We start from the raw sequence: 20,944 nt of genomic DNA, 5'->3' as shown, positions 1-20,944 counted from the left end.
AAATAAGGAAACTAACAGATATTATGAATCTAATGTACTTAATAGATATTTACAGAACATTCCACCCTAAAACATAAGAATATACTTTCTTCTCAGCACTCCATAGAACCTCTAAAATTGACCACATACTCAGTCACAAAGCAAATCTCATCAGACAGAAAAATCGCAATAACCGCCTTTATTTTATCAGACCACAATGGCTTAAAGTTAGAATTCAGCAACAACAAAAATTACACAAAGACTATAATCTCATGGGAACTGTATAATGCTCAACTGAATCACCAATGAGTCAAGGAAGAAAGAAAGAAAGAAAGAAAGAAAGAAAGAAAGAAAGAAAGAAAGAAAGAAAGAAAGAAGAAAGGAAGGAAGGAAGAAAGAGAAAGAGGGAGAAAGAAAGAAAGAAAGAAAGAAAGAAAGAAAGAAAGGAAGGAAGGAAGAAAGAAAGAAAGAAAGAAGTTACAGATTTCCTAGAATTCAATGAAAATTAATGTGCATCATATCCAAACTAACAGGACACTGTGAAAGCAGTGCTAAGGGGAAAATTCATAGCACTAAATGCTCACTTAAAGAAGTTGGAGAAATCAAACACTAGCAATTTATCAGCACACCTGAAATCTCTATAACAAAAAGAAGCAAGCTCACCACGAGGAACAGATAACAGGAAATAATCCAATTGAGGGATGAAATCAATAAAATAGAAACACATAACAATACAAAGAATCAATGAAACAAAGAGTTGGTTCTTTGAGAAAATCAACAAGATAGACAAGCCCTTATTTAGACTAACCAAAAGGCAGAGAGAAAGCATGCAAATTAACAAAATCAGAAATGAAGAGAAACATAACAACAGAAAACAAAGAAATCCAGAGAATCATCAAGCCATACTTCAAAAACCTGATCTCCACAAAACTGAAAAATCTGAAAGAAATTTGCTGGATAGGTACCACATATCAAAATTAAATCAAGACCAGATTAACAATTTAAATAAATCAATAAACCCTCAAAAAATAGCAACAGTCATCAAGTCTACCAACAACAACAAAAAAGCCCAGGACCAGATGGTTTCAGTGCAGAATTCTACTAGATTTTCAAGGAAGAGATAGTACCAATACTCGTCAAATTGTTCCATACAATAGGAACAGAAGGAACATTACAAAACACCTTCTACGAGGCAACAGTTACCCGAATACCCAAACCACACAAAGATACAACAAAGAAAAATAATTACAGACCAATCTCCTTCATGAACATCAATGCAAAAATACTCAATAAAATACTGGCAGACCAAATCCAAGTTCACATCAAAAAGCATATCCACCACGTTCAAGTTGACTTCATCTCAGAGATGCAAGAATGGTTCAACATATGAAAATCTGTCAATGTAATCCACCATATAAACAAAATGAAAGGAAAAAAAGCATGATCATCTCATTAGATGCTGAAAAAGCCTGTGACAAAATCCAACACCCCTACATGAGAAAGGACTTGGAGATATCAGGAATACAAGGAACATACATAAACATAGTAAAGAAAATTTACAGCAAGCAACAACCAACAACATCAAATTAAATGGAGAGAAAAGCAAAGCAATTCCACTAAAATCAGGAACAAGACAAGGCTGTCCACTCTCCCCATATTTATTCAATATACTATGATGGGGGAATGTCTTTCGGTAGGCTGCAAATATGTGTGGCTCTGATTGGTTGAAAAATAAAGCTGTTTGGCCAGTTGTGAGGCAGAATAAGGTTAGATGAGACATTCTAACTGGAGAGAGAGTGGAGAAAAAAGAGCAGGGACACATCCAAAATCAGCTTCAAGGCAACTGGCTCAGACAATGCAACACCACATACTACTCCAGTCAGGACTTGATCATAATTCTTAATTTTTTCAGGATCCCCATAAAATTATCAGCACCCACAACCAGCAAGAAGTAATGAGAAACTACACTCAAATTCTGAAAACATTGCTTATACATGTTTATTTTTTTTAAAGGGGGTTGGTTATGATAGTGATATTGTGTCCCCCAATATACTGTGCACCTTAATAAACTTATCTGGGTCAGAGAACAGAACAGCCACTAGACAGAAATAGAGGCCTAAAAATGGTGGCACATACACCTTTAATCCTAGTATTTTGGAGGCAGAGATCCATGTGGATCTCTGTGAGTTCAAAACCACACTGGAAACAGCCAGGCATGGGGACCAACACCTTTAATCCCAGGAAGTGATGGCAGGAAGCAGAAAGGTATATACAGCATGGAAACCAGAAACTAGAGCCTGGTTAAGCTTTTAGGCTTTTGAGTGACAATTCAGCTGAGATCAACTGGGATGAGGACACAGACTTCCAGTTTAAGGAAACAAGATAAGATTTAAGGAACTGACAACGTGAGGTGGCTGTGGCTTGTTGTGTTTCTCTGATCTTCCAGCACTCACCCAAATAATACCTGGCTTTAGGTTTGATTTTATTAATAAGACCCTTTAAGATTTGTGCTATGGGTTATATAGGCAATCACTTGCTAACGAAGAAAAGAGGATAGTATAGATATAATAGGATGAAAGGGTAGATTATTAAATCTACTTTTAAAGAACCACAACTTGTTAGAAATATTACACAATGCTATGGATTTTAGTTTATTGGTAAAGTTAGTTGTGTTGTACTGGATGTATATTTCTACTCTTATTTAACTAAATTATTTTGTTTTTGCATCTCATTTGAAATTGTAATGTATAGTTGAGAAATACAGATTAATAATTAGTCTTCTATGATAATTGGACTTATAGTCATGTTAGTTAAGTTTTCTAGGTGTACATAGATATATTTCAATTAGGTATGTAATATTCAAACACTTCAAAGTCCTACAGAATATGGCATTTAAATATTTTTAAAAAATTTAGACCTTCAGGACAGTTAGACATGTCTGTTTCTAGTAGCACCAGTTTACTTCAAAAAGAAAGATGGGCATTGAAGACACACTATATGGAATTTGTCTTCTTCTTGGCAAAAATAGCCATTTGGGCAAGAAATTGTTCTTACCTGGAATGCTTGGTAAAATGTTTAATCTACTGGACATGCAGGACCCATAGGAATGTGACCACTGTACTTTGCTTGGCAAAGTGGTCTTTGAGGTTCCTGCTTCACAGAGGAGACTGTCAGACATTCTACAGAACCCAGAGGAAAAAAATGACTGAGAGACTAGATCTATGGACTAAATATAGATGACTCAACATTACAGAGGAACTTTGGATAACTGTCCAGGCAGACAGCTGTCTCTTTCATTTCCAGAATATTGAAAGTTGCTTACAATGCATTCCTTGTTTACTTACAATGCATTCCTTGTTTACTTAGGTAAAATTATATCCTTCTGGGGTCTTTGATGTAGTTAGAGACTAACTACATAGTCGTAATTTTCCTTGCTTATAATAAAAGATAAATTATATATGAAACCTTTGACTCATAAATATAGGACAGATAGAAAATTGTTTCTTTTATTTTACAAAATACAAACAGACTAGATATTATAACTCTAATTCTTGCTTGATAACTGTTTTGTTATATGTAATTTTTGTAGGTTAAAGTTAAAACCTTCCTTTGTTTAGATAGAAAGGGGAAATGATGGGGGAATGTCTTTCTATATACTATAAATATGTTTTGTTCTTCTTGTTTTTTATATAAAGCCATTTGTCCTATGGCAAGGCAGCTTAGAGGTAGGCAGGAAATTCAAAGATAGAGACAGGAAGAAGGTGGAGGAATACACCAGTGAGCGGCCCAAGGAGCAACATGTAATTGGATGCAGATAAAGGCACGGAACATGTATAAATACATAGATTAATATTTATGGGCTAATTTAAGGTATAAGAGCTAGCTAGCAAAAAGCTTGAGCCATGGCCATACAGTTATAATTAATATAATCTTCTGTGTATTTACTTGGGGGATGTGAATGGGAGAGATTTTTTCCCAACAGCCAGCAGGCTGGGACACAGGAAATCTTCCAGTTACAATACTACTTGGAGTTCTAGCTAAAGAAAAGAGACAACAAAATGAGATCATGGGGATAAAAATTGGAAAGGAAGAAGTCAAACTTTCACTATTTGCAGATGATATGATAGTATACATAAGTGACCCCAAAATTCTATCAGGGAACTCATACAACAGATAAAAACCTTCAGTAATGTTGCTAGATACAAGATCAATTCAAATAAGTCAGTAGCTCTCCTATATACATATAAATGGGCTGAGAAAGAAATTGGTAAAACTTCATCCTATATAATAGCCACAAATAACATAAAATACCTTGGGTTAACTCTAACTAAGCAAGTGAAAGACCTGTATGATACAAACTTTAAGTCTCTGAAGAAAGAATTTGAAGAAGATATCAGAAAATGGAAAGATCTCTCATGCTCAGGGATAGGTAGGGTTAACATATTAAAATGGCAATCCTGCCTGGCAGTGGTGACACACGCCTTTAATCCCAGCACTCTGGAGGCAGAGCCAGGCACATCTCTGTGAGTTTGTGGCCAGCCTGGTCTACCAAGTAAGTTCCAGGAAAGGCACAAAGCAACACAGAGAAACCTTGTCTTGAAAAACCAAAAAAAAGCAATCTACAGATTCAGTGCAGTCCCCATCAAAATCCCAAAACAATTCTTCACATACCTGGAAGAAACAATATTCAACTTCATATGGAAAAACATAAAAAAAAAACTAGGATAGCTAAAAGAACATTGTACAATAAAGCCACCTCCTCTGGAGGCATCAACATCCCTGACCTCAAGGTCTACTATAGGGCTATTGTAATTTTTTTTTTAAAGTTTGATATTGGCATAAAAATTTACTTGTGGACCAATGGAATTGAATTGAACATCCTGCTCACCTATGACACCTGATTTTTGACAAAGAAACCAAAACTGAACATTGGAAAAAAGAAAGCATTTTCTACAAATGGCAGTGGTATAACTGGATGTCAGCATGTAGAAGATTGCAAATAGGTCCATATCTATCACCATGAACAAAACTCATGTGGATGAAAGACCTCAACATAAATCCAGTTACACTGAACTTGACAGAAGAGAAAGTAGGAAGTAGTCTTGAACACACTGACATAGGAGGCCACTTTCTAAATATAATACCGGTATCATAGACACTGAAAATAATTAATAAATGGGCCCCCTGAAATTGAGAAGGTTTTGTAGGGCAAAGGACATGGTCAATAAGAAAAAACAACAGCCTACATAATGAGAAATACCTTCACCAACCCCACATCTGAAAAATGTCTGATCTCAAAGATATATAAAGAATTCAAGAAAGTAGGCATCAAATACTGAACAATCAAATTTAAAAAATGGGCTATAGAGCTAAGTAGATAATTGCAACACACGCTGACTTCCTCCCAGGGCGGAGCCCTGGGTTGTTTACCACATCGGCTCTCCCGCTCAGATGGTGCTGACTTCCTCCCAGGGCGGAGCCCTGGGTTGTTTACCATATCAGATGGTGCTGACTTCCTCCCAGGGCGGAGCCCTGGGTTGTTTACCACGTCGGCTCTCCCGTTCAACTCCGCCCAGTAACAGCAATGCACCAATCCCAATCCGCCTAGTGTATCAGGCCAGCAGAGCACGCCGACATCCTGCATAAAAGCCCATCAACTGCCGTGGGCGGGGCCCCTCACCTCCAGCTCTCCCTCAACCAAGCAGCGCTTCAATAAACCATGATTGGAGAAGAATCCCTGTGTCGTGGCTTTCTTCCCCGCTGGCCGGGGCTCCCGCAGCTGGTGCCGAAACCCGGGAACCTCTCGCATTCAGCAGACACCGGTGAGGGGCCGAAGAAGGATTCAGAACTCCACAAGGAAAGCGGCCGACGTCGGGTAAGTGTCCTCAGGTATGATATATATAATTGGTGGAATTAACCCTCCTTTGCTTGCAGTCAATTTTGTGTTTTTGGTGATCATTGTGTTGCTCTGCTGTTTCTGGCGGAGACTAATCCACTCTTGTCTACAAGGGGGAGAAGGTATGGAAGCCATAAAACAAGGGCGTAGAGCACTAACAGATCACCAAGATAGCATGTCAGAGGCTGAAAGTGGAGAAGGGGGTATAAAAGAAAAACAGGAGGACAGTCATAAGCAGAGGATGAAAAGGAAAAAGGAAGATAAAAGGAAATCCCCAGAAAGAAAAGGGGAAGAAAAATCTAAGCATGTAGAACCTTCAGCACCGCTATATCCGCTGCTGGATGAATTTGCCGCCATGCGGCTCTCAGAGGAAGAGACTTCAGAGGAAGAGATCTCTGAGATAGATGAGGAAGACCTAGAGGAGGAAGCAGCTCGATACGAGCAAGACAGATATGGCCCACTAGGGTACAGTAGTTCAGGAGCTCCAAAACAGACTCCTCCTCCTTATGTTGCTTCTGCTAATGGCTGCCATTTCATACAAGGAAAAACATGGTCCCGGTTAGCGTCAGCATTTCCGGTATTTGAAGACCCACAAATGGGAAGATATCATGAGCCAATTCCGTATACACAGTTGAAAGATCTGGTAGAAGCAGCTCGAAGTTATGGACCTAACGCTGCATACACTCTGACTCTATTGCAGCGGCTGACCGCTCAAGCCATGACCCCCTCCGATTGGACAGAAATTGTGCGAGCCTGTTTAAGCACAGGGCAGTATCTTGATTTTAAATCTATAGTTACTGATGCCGCCCAGGTCCAAGCTAGACTTAATGCTCAAAATCAACAACCTCATTGGAATGCAGACATGCTACTAGGACAGGGACAGTGGACAGCAAATCAAACAGCATTTCCACTGAAGGTTTATACGCAAATAAATCAGATACATTTAAGAGCTTGGAGGACGCTCCCTAAAAGAGGAGAGGTGTCTGGAAATTTAACTAAGATTATACAAGGACCTAATGAGCCTTTTTCCGATTTTGTGGCTCGCATGATGGAGGCAGCAGGAAAGATTTTTGGGGACGCTGAGACCGCTATGCCGCTTGTACAACAGCTAGTGTATGAGCAGGCCACAAAAGAATGCAGAAGGGCTATCACCCCATGGAAAGGGAAAGGGTTAGAAGCATGGTTGAAAGCATGCAGGGAGATTGGTGGACCGTTGACTAACGCTGGCCTTGCAGCTGCCGTCTTGGCAGCTACTCGCGGTGGAAGAAATCCTGGTGCATGTTTCAAATGTGGCATGACCGGACATTTAAAAAAGGACTGTAGACAAGGCAATAAGCCGGCTGCCAACGCCCCAAGGATGCCTGGTACATGTCCCAGATGTAAAAAGGGAAAACACTGGGCAAATGAATGCAGGTCAGTTAAAGATATTAACGGCCAACCAATTGGAACAAATACAGCAACAGCAGGTCCAAAAAACGGGATGCGGGGGCCCCCATCCCCAGGGCCCGAAAGCATATGGGGCAATCCAAGATCCCAACATGCGGCCTCCTCCAACATCAGGAGAGCAACCTCAGGCTCCGCAGGGTTGGACCTCCGTGCCACCTCCGGATTGGTACTAACTCCCAGAATGGGAATACAGGCAGTGGAAACAGACATGCAAGGACCTTTGGATAAGGGAACAATAGGATTGATAATTGGCCGCTCATCTAGCACACTTAGGGGTCTGATGGTTTTGCCAGGAGTAGTGGACCCTGACTATACAGGGGTCATCAAAGCCATGTGCCACTCTCCGCTAGGTATCATTTCCATAGCACCCGGAGATCGCATTGCTCAGTTGCTAGTGTTAAAGTCTAATCATGATAGATTCCCTGCTAAAAGTCAAATTAGGGGAGAGAAGGGATTTGGTTCTACCGGAGTAGATCTTGCCTGCCTGTCTTTAGATCTCAATAATCGACCTACTTCCAAAGGCTTTAAAGCATTTACTTCTCAAATGCAAGTAAATCATAAGACTGGATTACCATACAATCCACAAGGTCAAGGCATTGTTGAACGAGCCAACCGCACTTTAAAAGAGTTGTTGCAAAAACAAAAAGGGGGAATTGCAACACACGCTGACTTCCTCCCAGGGCAGAGCCCTGGGTTGTTTACCACATCGGCTCTCCCGCTCAGATGGCGCTGACTTCCTCCCAGGGCGGAGCCCTGGGTTGTTTACCACGTTGGCTCTCCCATTCAACTCCGCCCAGTAACAGCAATGCACCAATCCCAATCCGCCTAGTGTATCAGGCCAGCAGAGCACGCCCACATCCTGCATAAAAGCCCATCAACTGCCGTGGTCGGGGCCCCTCACCTCCAGCTCTCCCTCAACCAAGCAGCGCTTCAATAAACCATGATTGGAGAAGAATCCCTGTGTCGTGGCTTTCTTCCCCGCTGGCCGGGGCTCACCACAGATAATTCTCAACAGAAGAAGTTCAAATAGCTGAAAGACATTTAAGGAATTGCTCAACATCCTTAGTTATCAGAAAAATGCAAATCAAAATGACTCTGAGATATCATCTAACGCCTGTCAGAATGGCTATGATAAAATATACTGATGGCAACTTATGCTGGAGAGGATGCAGAGTAAGGGAAATCAATCTTCCTCAAGACCCACCTTTATGCTCAATCATATCACAAGGCCACAAAGCTCAACTATGTTCATAGCAGCATGATTTGTAATAGCCAGAACCTGGAAACAACCTAGATGTCCCTCAACTGAAGAATGGATAAAGAAAATATGACATATATACACAATGGAGTACTACTCAGCAGTAAAACAGAAGGACATCATGAAATTTGCAGGCAAATGGAGAGAACTAGAAAATATCATCCTGAGTAAGGTAATCCAGACTAGTAAGAACAAAAACAGTATGAACTCACTCAGAAGTGGATACTGGATGTAACACAAAGGATAACTAGACTACAATTCACAGCTCCAGAGAAGCTAGCTAAGGAGGGAAACCCTAAGGGGGACATAATGGATCACCCTGGGAAGGGTAAATAGCTGAGACCTCCATGAGCAAACTGGGAGTGAGGGGGAGCAATAAAAGGTAGGGGATGTGGGTAAGATCATAAGGGAACTGGATGGTCAAGCTGGAACAGGGACAGAGTGGGAGAGCAAGGAAAGAGATACCATGATAGAGAGAGACATCAAAGGAACAGGGTGCTAGGGAAGTTCCCAGGAATCCACAAGGGAGACCTCATCTTATGCTACTAACAATAGTGGAGAAGGTACCTGAAATGGCTTACTCTGGTAATCAGATTGGTAAATACCCTAACTGTCATCATAGAATAGATACTTCATCCAGTAACTGATGGAAGCAGAAGCAGAGATCCACAGGCAAGCACCAGGCTGAGCTCCAGCAGTCGAGTAGAAGAGAGGGAAGAGGGATTCTATGAGCAAGGGACATCAAGATCATGATAGGAAAACATACAGAGTCAAACAATCCAAACTAGTGGGAACTCATGAACTGTAGACCAGTAGCTGCAGAGCCTCCATGGGACTGGACTAGGCCCTCTGTGTAGGTAAGACAGTTATATAGCTTGACTTAAGGGGCCTCTGGCAATGGGATCAGAATCCATCCCTGCTGCATGAACAGGCTTTTTGGAGCCCAGTGACTATGGTGGGACATCTTACACAGCCTTGGTTAAGGGTGAGGGGCTTGGATCTTCCTCAACTGAATGTAATAGGCTCTACTGACTCGCAATTGGATTCCTTGCCTTGGAGGAGGTGGGAATTGGGGGTTGGTTGGTGGGGAAAATGCTGTGGGGCAGAAGTATGGAGGAGAGTGATATCTGTAGTTGGTATGAAAAGTGAACGCAGCTGTAGCACTCTTGGGCATATACCCAAGGAATGCTCAATCATACCACAAGAGCATTTGCTCAGCTATGTTCATATCAGCATTGTTTGTAATAGCCAGAACATGGAAACAACCTAGATGCCCTTCAACTGAAGAATGGATAAAGAAAATATGGTACCTATACACAATGGAGTACTACTCAGCAGAGAAAAACAATGACATCATGAGGTTTGTAGGCAAATGGATGGATCTAGAAAAAATCATCCTGAGTGAGGTAACCCAGACTCAGAAGGACAAACATGGTATGTACTCACTCACAGGAGGATACTAGATGTAAAACAAAGATGACTAGACTGCTACACAACTCCAGGGAGGCTATCTAGAAAACGGGACCCTAGGAAGGACACAGGGATCACCCAATGACAGAGAAATGGATGAGATCTACATGAACAACCTGGATGACAGTGGTAGTAATGAAGGGCAAGGTTTGAGGGAAAGAAAGCTAAGGGGAGCAGGAGATCCCAGCTGGATCAAGAACAGAAAGGGAGAACAAGGAATAACAGACCATTATAAATGAAGACCACATGAGAATAGGAATAAGCAGAGTGCTGGAGAGGTCCCCAGAAATCCACAATGATACATCCTCTGTAGACTGCTGGCAATGGTGGAGAGATACCCTGATCTGACCTAGTCTGGTGATCAGATGGCCAAACACCCTAACAGTCGTACTGGAATTCTCATTCAATAACTGATGGAAGTGGATGCAGAGATCCTCAGCCAGGCCCCAAGTGGAGCTCCAAGTGTCCAATTGTCGAGAAAGAGGAGGGACTATAAGATTGTGAATTGTTGAGACCAAGATTGCAAAAAACACAGGGACAAATAGCCAAATGAATGGAAGCACATGAATTATGAACCAAAGGCTGTGGAGCCACCAGCTGGATCAGGACCTCTGGATAAGTGAGACAATTGAATAGCTTGAACTGTTTGGGAGGCATCTAGGCTGTGGGACCGGGACCTGTCCTTAGTGCATGAGCTGGCTGTTTGGAACCTTACACAGGGACACTTTGCTCAGCCTGGAAGGAGGGGACTGGACCTGACTGTACTGAATCCACCAGGTTTAAATGAATCCCCAGGGGAGTCTCGACCCTGGAGGAGATGGGAATGGAGCAGAGGGGATGGGGGGGAAGGGTGGTGGGATGGAGGAGGACAGGGGAACCCATGGCTGATGTGTAAAATTAAAATACAAGCATAATAACAGTAAAAAAAGAAATTCAAAAAAAAGAAAAATGAACAGAATATTTTTGAATACTGAATAAATAAATAAATAATAAAGCTGTAGTTTGAATAAATCAGAAAAGATAATGTTATTGAACTTGAACCTAAAGTAGAGTGCTACACAAAATGTCAGTAGTTAATGATTTTGATTGAATGCATAATATAAGAATAATATTTCAGAAAAATACTAATTATGATTTAATAGACAATTAGTGTGATATGAGATTATCCATTTGTCAGGCCATTTACCAATACTGAGTAGAAATTTCCGAGAGTATTATATGTCATTATTACTTTATGTTATATTTGACACATTTTAATATAAATGAAAAAAGTTTTAAATCACAAACTTTGGCAATTAGGGTATTTTTCTATTACATTGATTTTTTTAAGCTTGAAGATAGTTTTAACAGAGGATAAGAGAAAAACAATAACAACAATAAAACAGCAAACTAATATAAGTTAGGTGAAAAATCATGGCAGCCACCAGGAGGAAAGAGGGAGGAAAGTCTCATGTCTTTTAAGTTAGTCATAGAATAATAGAGTTACCAAAAGTGAAACTTTTGGGGGATCTTTCTTTGGCTCCCTAGTCCACTTGTAATCCTATAAGTGCTCTATCATTGCCAAAGTATATTTCATTCTACTGTTTCATGGCCTCAATTTTGAAAGATTTAAATCAATCTCAATTTTAAATCACCTTAAGAACATACCTTATGAATTCATAATTATACATAGATTTCAATTTTATCACCCATTTTGGAAACATTTTATCATGTTGAATTCCTATAGATTAATTAATAAACCCAAGACTTATTCTAAAAGTCTAATTAATACTTGCCTGGAATTATTGTTTGCAAGAAAATGAGAGGATTATTCCTGTTAAAATAAATCATTTTAACTTCATAATGCAATAACAAGCAGCCTTACTGCATGTAAATACATTAAAATGATACATACTTCTTAAATTTACTTTTTTTTTCAGAAAAGTAGAAATGGCAGGTAGTCATCAAGTGCATCATAGAAGCCATTACAGTTTTCTTGAAACTAAGGAGTTTATATAGGTTGCCTCTGACATCAGTTTTGTATGGTTACGAGTCATGGCTCTTTAAGTCACTTATTGCATCATAACTTCTCATGCATTACACTCCCAGTGGGAAACAGTACAATTTTTTGCAGTTATGTATAACTTCTATAAAATTGTCTTAGGTATATTTTCTGGATTAGTAGTACAATTTTCAGCCAACTAAAGTAAGCTTCTATTTTTTTTGTCTGATACTGAAAAACAGAGACTGATCCTAGGAATGATCCTTAAGAATGAATTTTGTCTCCTTCACCGCAGCAGGAAGACTGTAATATATTTTACCATAAACCTATCCAGTTTCTGTGACAGATTTATGCAATATACACGTTTATGATTTGAATGCCTAGGGAAATGTCACAAAATTCCTTTCTGAACTTTCAAACTCTTAGATAGCATGTCATGCAATCAGAATTCAATTTCAAAGTACAGTCAGAATTGACTAGAAGTATACCTGGTCTGGTGTCAATGACATTCTTACAGATCTTGACTACATATCCCAACACATGCACACACACACACACACACACACACACACACACACACACACACACACATACATAAATACAGTGTGCAGATTTTTTATACCATGTGTATTCTCATCTTATGGAATCAGTCCTTAATTTTAAATTTTATGCTATTTTTGTAAGAAATTCTCCTCATCTTTGTTATTTTCAAATATATTTCTTCACAGGAATACCATCTCCATTTCTTCAGAATGAGAAGAGATTTCTCTGAGTTCCTTCCTAAGGAGTGAATTTCATGACTCTGCTAAGATAAACACCTTTTATTTGAATTATGAAGCTAATCTTTATGGTTGATTTGATGAAACTTTAGGTAAGTGGGTGGAATCTACTTCAGACTACAACTGTAGTTTACTGATTTCTAAACAAGCAATATCTGTGGTTTCCTAAGATAATCTCACCTATGAGAAAAAAAAAGATTATTGTCCACTGTATGATTTTTTTACCAAGACATAAAGTATGATTTGATGTTTTAAATGAAGAGAGAATGCATTCCTCATTTAAGTGTTATGTCATAAATATTTTAGAAATCTATAATAAAGTCTCTGCGCTCCTTCTTAGAATGCAAGTGATTTCATTACCGTATTTCTCATTGCTGTTTTCTTGGACATAAAGTCTCTAAAAAGAATTCCAATGATGTTGCCAATGGCAAAAAAAATCTAATATGTAAACAGTATAGGTGTTTTTATTATCAAATTGAAGTCGACATTGCCAATACTAATTATATTGCTCAATTAGTAATATGGCTTCAAATTTATTTACATAAACTTTCCTGGAACTCATATTTTCAAAGTATGGTTTAAATCTAGGTTTTAAGAAGAGAAGGAAAACTTCAAATAACAAGAAAAGATTGCATAGTTTGAGATGATTGGTTGAAACAAATAAGTAATTAAAAATAATATGTTAATTCTGGGTCCTTTTTTGAAATGAAATGAGGAATTCATAAAATTAAACTTTTATAAATTATTTTCATTTTATTATTTATGATAAAAATGGCATACACAGAAAATTGGTTTTACTTTTCTCAAACATATATTATTTATAAATATTTTCTATTTTTCAAATCATTGTTAGACTATATGTTTTATTTTATGCCAAGAGCATGTTTATTTTCTTTTATTAAAGATTTATTTATTTATTTATTTATTTATTTATTTATTTATTTATTTATTTATTATGTACGCAGAAGAGGGTGCCAGATCTCATTACAGATGGTTGTGATCTACCATGTGGGTGCTGGGAATTGAACTGAGGACCTTTGGAAGAGCAGTAGGTGCTCTTAACCTCTGAGTCATCTCTCCAGCCTGCATGTTTATTTTCTAAATTAAAGATACCTATTTTTTTTTCATGAAAAGTTATACTCGTGTATGTACTTGTGTAATTTCCATAAAATTGAAAAATACAAAAAAATAACTTGATTTCATGCCTCAGAAATTTCTATAATGTAAATGACTCAAGTCTCTGAAATTAGTGTTTATTGTAAAACATTGTAACAAGATCTATAAAAACACTTTAAATTTTCCATTAGCTTCTAGATCATTCTCATTTTTGACTACGAACAGTAAATGACAATATTATCCATATAAAAATGAACGGAAACTAATTTAATGTATGTCTTAAGATCTTTAACATCTGAAAAAAGTGACTGAACATTTTTTTTTTCTAAATTTGGTATAACCTTGAATTCTATAGTTTTGAAATAACAGAAGGAAACCTCCCAGGAGAATAAAAAAAACACAAGGAGGCTTGACACCAGCAAATCTGTCAAGCAACAGACAAAGCAAGATACAATTTGCACTAAGATTCTTACAAGGAATAGAGCTGCAAATTTTGTCAAGTGTGATACCTGTGAACAGTAGGAGGTCAGGTTTAAAAATGTAAATCAGGCTTGGTTATATATGCCCCTGCTGCTTAAATTTGGATATTTCTGTGTGCACAGAGCCATTTTGACATAATTATCTTATAGTTATTGACTTTTCAGATTAAACAATACTATTTTCATCATTTCAGCCTTTGCTTGTGGGTACCAGTTTATTAGCACTGCTGAATATATTAGTACATAGTAAATAGTCGCCAATGTGGAAGATACCAATTCAACTGATTCATGGTTAATGATTTGTGTTAGGTGTTATCTTCAGCAATGGGACAATGTTGTCAGTTTGGGGAAAACAACCAATTATGTTGACAACAGCCTGGTTTGTTTGGGAATTCCCATGGGACTCCTTTGGCTAACAACTCAATTAGTGGTAATCCAATTCCAATACTGAAAGCTCTCTTTGGGGACATTTGTCATCATTTGTCAATTTTATTTATACCACCTTCACATATGTATATATTTTATGAAATTTCTACTGTAATATGTTTCCATAATATCCTTAAAGTGCACCCAATTTTAGCTGTCTCTCCTTATGTTCCCTCCCACAACCACTCTCACTTACCACTCCACACATGACCATCCCATTCCAGCCCACCTCATCCATCCATAGCTACCTATTCATTTCCCTTTCTTAATGATATCTAAGTGTTCCCTCTAGTAACGTACTCTATACCAACTTTCTGTGGTTCCATAAATTGTAGTTTGATTATCATTGTCTTAACATACATATACACATATAAGTGATTAAATACCATATTTGCCATTCTGGGACTGGGTAACCTCACTCACGATGATTCTTTTTTAGTTCATCTATTTACCTGAGAATTTCATTTCATTTTTTTAGTGGCTGAGTAATACACCATTGTGCAAATGCACCACATTTTCTTCATACATTCTTCAATTGAAGGACATCTAGGAAGTTTCCAACTTCTATCTGGCAATTATGAATAGAGCAGCCATGAATATACTTGAGCAAGTGTCTCTGTGGTAGCCTAAAATATCTTTGTGGATATATTCAATAATTGTAGATTTGATTTTGGGGTAGATGGACTCTCATATTCTTAAAGAAACATCACAATGATTTCTGTAGTGGATGTACAAGTTAGCAGTCCTTCAAGCAACAGATATCTGCCCCCCTTACTCCACATTCTCACCAGCATGAGGGTTCACTTGTGTTTATTGTTCTTAGACACTGTGACAGGTGTAAGATGAAATCTCAAAATAGTTTTGATGTGCAATTTACTGATGATATTGAACATTTACTTGAGTTTCCTCTTGAAAATTCTCTGCTTGTTAAATTGACTTATTTGTTTTCTTGTCATATTGTTATTTTAACTTATTTGTAGATTTTAGATATTAAACTTATATCAGATGTGGAGTTGGTAAAAAAATATCTCCTATTCTGTAGTTTGCCACAATTTTTGAATGATGGTGTTCCAGTGTTCAGAAACTTTCAGTTTCATGAGATACCATTTATTAATGGTTGATCTTAGTGGCTGTGCTAATGGTGTTCTGTTTAGGAAGTTTTTCCTCTGACAAGGAGTTCAGGGCTCTACTTTCTATTCTTTCAGATTCAATGTATCGGGTTTGTGTTATAGTCTTTGAGTTGAGTTTTATACAATATGGTAAGTATGGATCTATTTGTTCACTTGTCTAGGCAACCATCTGGTTTGAACAGTTCCATTTGTTTAAGATTCTGGGGTTTTATTACAGTGTGTATTTTTGTATTTGTTATAAAAATCCAGGTATCCACTTATGAATGAGTACATACTATGTTTGTCTTTCTGAGTCTGGGTTACCCCACTCAGGATGATATTTTCTAGATCCATCAATTTGCCTACAAAACTCATGATGTCATTGTTTTTCTCTGTTGAGTAGTACTCCATTGTGTATATTTATCACATTTTGTTTATCTATTCTTCAGTTAAAGGGCATATAGTTTGTTCCCAGGTTCTGGCTATTACAAATAATGCTGCTATGAACATAGTTGAGCATGTGCCCTTATTTTATGAATGAGCATTCCTTGGGTATATGCTCAAGAGTGGAATAGCTGGGTCTTGAGGAAAGCTGATTCCCAGTTTTCTAAGGAAGAGCCATATTCATTTCCAAAGTGGCTGTACAAAAGCTTGCGTTCCCACCAACAGTGGAGGAGAGTTCCCCTTGCTCCACATCCTCTCCAACATAAGCTTTCTTCAGTGTTTTTAATCTTAGCCATACTGATGGGTATAAGATGGTATCTCAGAGTCGTTTTGATTTTAATGATGATTAAGGATGTTGAGCAATTCCTTAAATGGCTTTCAACTATTTGAGCTTCTTCAGTTGAGAATTCTCTGTTTAGCTCAAAGTGGATACTAGATGTAAAGCAAAGGATAAACGGAGTGCAACTCACAACTCCAGGGAGGCTACCTAGTAAAGAGGACCCCAAGAAAGACACAGGGATCACCCAATGACAGAGAAATAGATGATGAGATCTACATGAGCAAACTGGGAGTGGGGGGTAATGGAGGGCAAAGGTCAGGGGAAAGAGAGCATAGGGGAGCAGGAGGTCCCAGCTGGATCAGGAGCAGTGTGGGAGAATGGAGAGAGAGATACCATGATGAATGAAGATCCCAGAGGAATAGGAAGAAGCAGAGTGCTAGAATGATCTCCAGAAATCCACAAAGATACCTCCACTGTAGACTAGTGGCAATGGTTGAGAGAGTGCCTGAGCTGACCTGCTCTGGTGATCAGATGGCCGAACACCCTAAATGTCATGATAGAACTCATCCAGTGTCTGATGGAAGTGGATGCAGAGATCCATGGCCAAGCCCCAGGTGGAACTCTGGGAGTCTAATTGGTGTCAGAGAGGAGGGATTGTATGAACAGAGATGTTGAGACCATGGTTGGTGAAAGTACAGGGATAAATAGCCAAACTAGTGGAAGCACATGAACTGTGAAACAATGACAGAGGAACCCCCATAGAACTGGACCAGGCCCTCTGGATAAGTGAGACAGTTGATTAACTTGAATTGTTTGGGAGGTCCCCAGGCAGTGGTGCCAGGACCTGTCCTTGGTGCATAGGCTGACTTTTTGGAGCCTGGTGCCTATGCTAAGACACTTTGCTCAGCCTTGTTGTAGGGAGGTGGGGACTGGACCTGCCTTGGCTGAGTCTGCCATGCTGGGCTGACTCCCCAGGGGAGACATTTCCTTGGAGGAGGTGGGAGTGGAGGGTGGATTGGGGAGAGGGCTGGGGGTTGGGCAGAGGGAGGATGGGGGAATCTATGGCTGATATGTGAAATTACATTTATTATAAAATAAAAAATACTATATAAGAAAAAGAAAGAACTGTAGGCAACTAAAGAATGCTGAGAGCAGGAAAAATAATCTTCCCCAGGAAAGACCTTTGCAACAGGTTATCGCATACCTAGTGGTCAATCTGAAATCAAGTACATATAAGAAACATTTTATACACTGTACATGTTGTACTTATTTATTTAGGAATGAAAAATATCAGCTATTAAAGAAATTATGGACATGGAGGGAGAGAGGAAGAGACAGGGGAGAGCTTAGAGGTAGGAAAAGTAAGGAAACAAATGATGTAATTATATTATAAACCCTTTTAAAGGTTTATTTTAGTTTATGTATATTATTTTTGTTTTTTTCTAAATGTAAATATGTGTCCTTTGTGCATACAGATGTCAGAAGAAAGTATTGAATTTCCTAGAACTGGAGCTTTGGTTAATTATATTTTAATTTCAAACAATAAAAAGTAATTAAGAAAAAATTCAGGTATCCATAGGTATGTAGATTTATGTTTGGATCTATAGTTTGATTACACTGATATTTTTTTTTCTGTTTTTGTGCCAGCATTATGCTATTTTTATAACTATAGTTCTGTGGTACAACTTGAGATTGGGGTATGTCCAGCAATTCTTTTAATTTTGAGGATAGTTTTAGCTATCCTAGATCTTTTATGTTACCATATTATTGTAGTTTGAATAGGTATAGCCATCACAGACTCATGTGTTTAAATGCTTGGTCTATAGGGAATGACAGTATTAAGAGTTGTGGCCTTGTTGGATTAGGTATGGCCTTGGTGGAGAAAATATATTATAGCAAGGGCAGCCTTTTAGGTCTCATATGCTCATTCTATGCCCAGTATGGTATATACAGTCGTTTTCTGCTGCCTGTGGATCAAGATGTAGAACTCTCAGCTCCATTGCCATCATCACATCTGTCTATATGCTGCCATGTGTCCCACCATGATGACAATGGACTATACCTCTGAAACTTTAAGCCAACCCCAATTAGATGGTTTGCTTTATAAGAGTTGATGTGGTCTTGGAGTCTCATCACAGGAATAACTAAGACAGTTGATCATCTCTGTGGGCTACATTGTTGACTTCATTTTTATATTTTATTATTCTTTAGATTTAATTTATTATTATTATTTTTTTTTTGTTTTCAAGCATATAACTGTGACTTTGGTCTTTCTAAGTAAATGCAGTAAAGACTGAAAAAAGTTTCATTATGCATGTATTTTACCTGTGTCTCCAAGTGTAATTTATTTGATTTTCATTTTATTCAGTCCCTGTTTTCTAGTATTTATTTGTGATACATGATGTAATAAAGTATCTCTGTTTTAAACAGAGACTTTCTGATATGTTCATTCTATGTAAGCTCACTTTACTCTTAGTAGGTAGAGGGATGAACTGTATGATTTTCATCTTTTGAAATCTGCTGAGGCCTGTATGATCATATTTGTTGTATAATTGTTAAGAATCTGCATTCTGAAGATGTTTATCATAAATTTATATGTTATATGTACTACTATAATAATTAAATTCAAATCTTTTATATTCTTACAGATTTTTATTTCTGTATTCCTTATCTAATACTGAGTAAGCTGTGTTAAAGCCCTCACTATAATTAGGGATTTTCATTTATCTTTCTTCCTTCCATTTTCATAAAATATAGCTATGTATTTTCAAATTCTAACTTCATGGATCTGTTGTTTTAAAACATGCATATATTTATTATTTTTCTATGTAGTATATGTAGGAATATTGTTTTAGAACAGCAATTCCTGAGGTTGGGGATTTAGCTCAGTGGTAGAGCACTTGCCTAGCAAGTGCAAGGCCTGGGTTTGGGCCTCAACTCTGAAAAAAAAAAAAAAAAGCAGCAAGTCCTCGGGTCTGGAGACATGGTTTAAGAGCCCTGGCTGCTCTTTCAGGGAGGGGAGCTTAGATCCAAGCACCCACATTTTAACCATCAGTAATTACAGTCCCAGAGGATCTCAAGTGACACTAGGAATACACATGGTGCTTAAACGTATGTAAAGGTAAAGCACAAAACATGTGTAAAATAAAGTTAAATTTTAAAAATCACAGGGTTTAATATTGTTAGGAGAACTCTACCTAGTAATGCTTATAATTTTAATTAAGGCTTGGAAATAGTTTGATAAACATTTCCAAATTTTATTTTTATCTTTTGCTCGCATTTCGCAAGTACTTTCTCCCAATTCTCATATAGGCTAATGTTGATTTTTTCATATATATCTTATTCCATGATCATTTTTGGCTTTCAGAAAATACCTTCTTGGTCAAAATAGAAACAGATGTCTCCTACATAAAAAACTAATGACAATTTTATACTGCCTTATTTGTGTTTTGACTATTAGTATCTTTTAGTTATCTTTTATTTCTTTTTCTTAATTTTAAAACTATTTCATCATGAAAGTTCAGATAGTTGCTTTTTGTTTTCTAAATTCAATAAGTAATTTTCAGTATAAAATCTGTTGTTGAAAAAAATATCTTTTGTACACTACTAAATAATTAGTGGCTGGGCTGTGGTGGCAAACACCTTTAATCCCAGCACTCGGGAAGTAGAGCCAGGTGGATCTCTATGAGTTCCTGGCCAGCCTGGTCTACCAAGTGAGTTCCAGGAAATGCACAAAGCTACACAGAGAGACCCTGTCTGAAAAACAAACAAACAAACAAAAAATAGTGTACTTTATTGCTTATATTCATATCCTAAATGTATTACAAGTATGTTTTCAAAGATTAACTATGCTTATAAAGCAATACCCACATTCATTTTAATTATATGGAAATTACATAGTATTTATTTAATGGTGATGGATATCAAGCACTGTTAAACATGGTGGCCAATAGAAACTCTAGAACCAATTGTGAGAATTCTCTTTTAAATGAGGAACTCTTAAAATCATAGGTAGTAATATATTCAAGTTTTGCTAAATTTCAATAATCTTTAGAAAAGCTTCTCACTAAAATAAAATCTTTTATCTTATATAACAAATTACCTTAAAGGAAAGTATATCAGCTAGCAGTAATAAATTAAATCATGATTTATGAAGTAAGATTTTAAACTACCAAATAAGGCAATGACTCATTTAGGAATCTCTATATGAGTGTCTTTGTCATCACATAAAACAACACTTATTGCTATAATTTTAGAAAATTTTGTTAACAATATTGGCAT

The 20,944-nt window shown here is 37.7% G+C and overlaps 1 pseudogene; it reads left to right on the top strand.

Annotated features, from left to right (window-relative positions):
- Positions 1 to 6,230: 6,230 nt before the first annotated feature.
- The window catches only part of LOC118574761, a 50,278-nt pseudogene continuing 35,564 nt past the window's right edge, over positions 6,231 to 20,944 (top strand).

The sequence above is a fragment of the Onychomys torridus genome, chromosome X (assembly GCF_903995425.1).
Source record: "Onychomys torridus chromosome X, mOncTor1.1, whole genome shotgun sequence".
NCBI lineage: Eukaryota > Metazoa > Chordata > Mammalia > Rodentia > Cricetidae > Onychomys > Onychomys torridus.
Note: the sequence above shows the minus strand (reverse complement) of the source record. Positions and strands in the feature narration are given on the sequence as shown.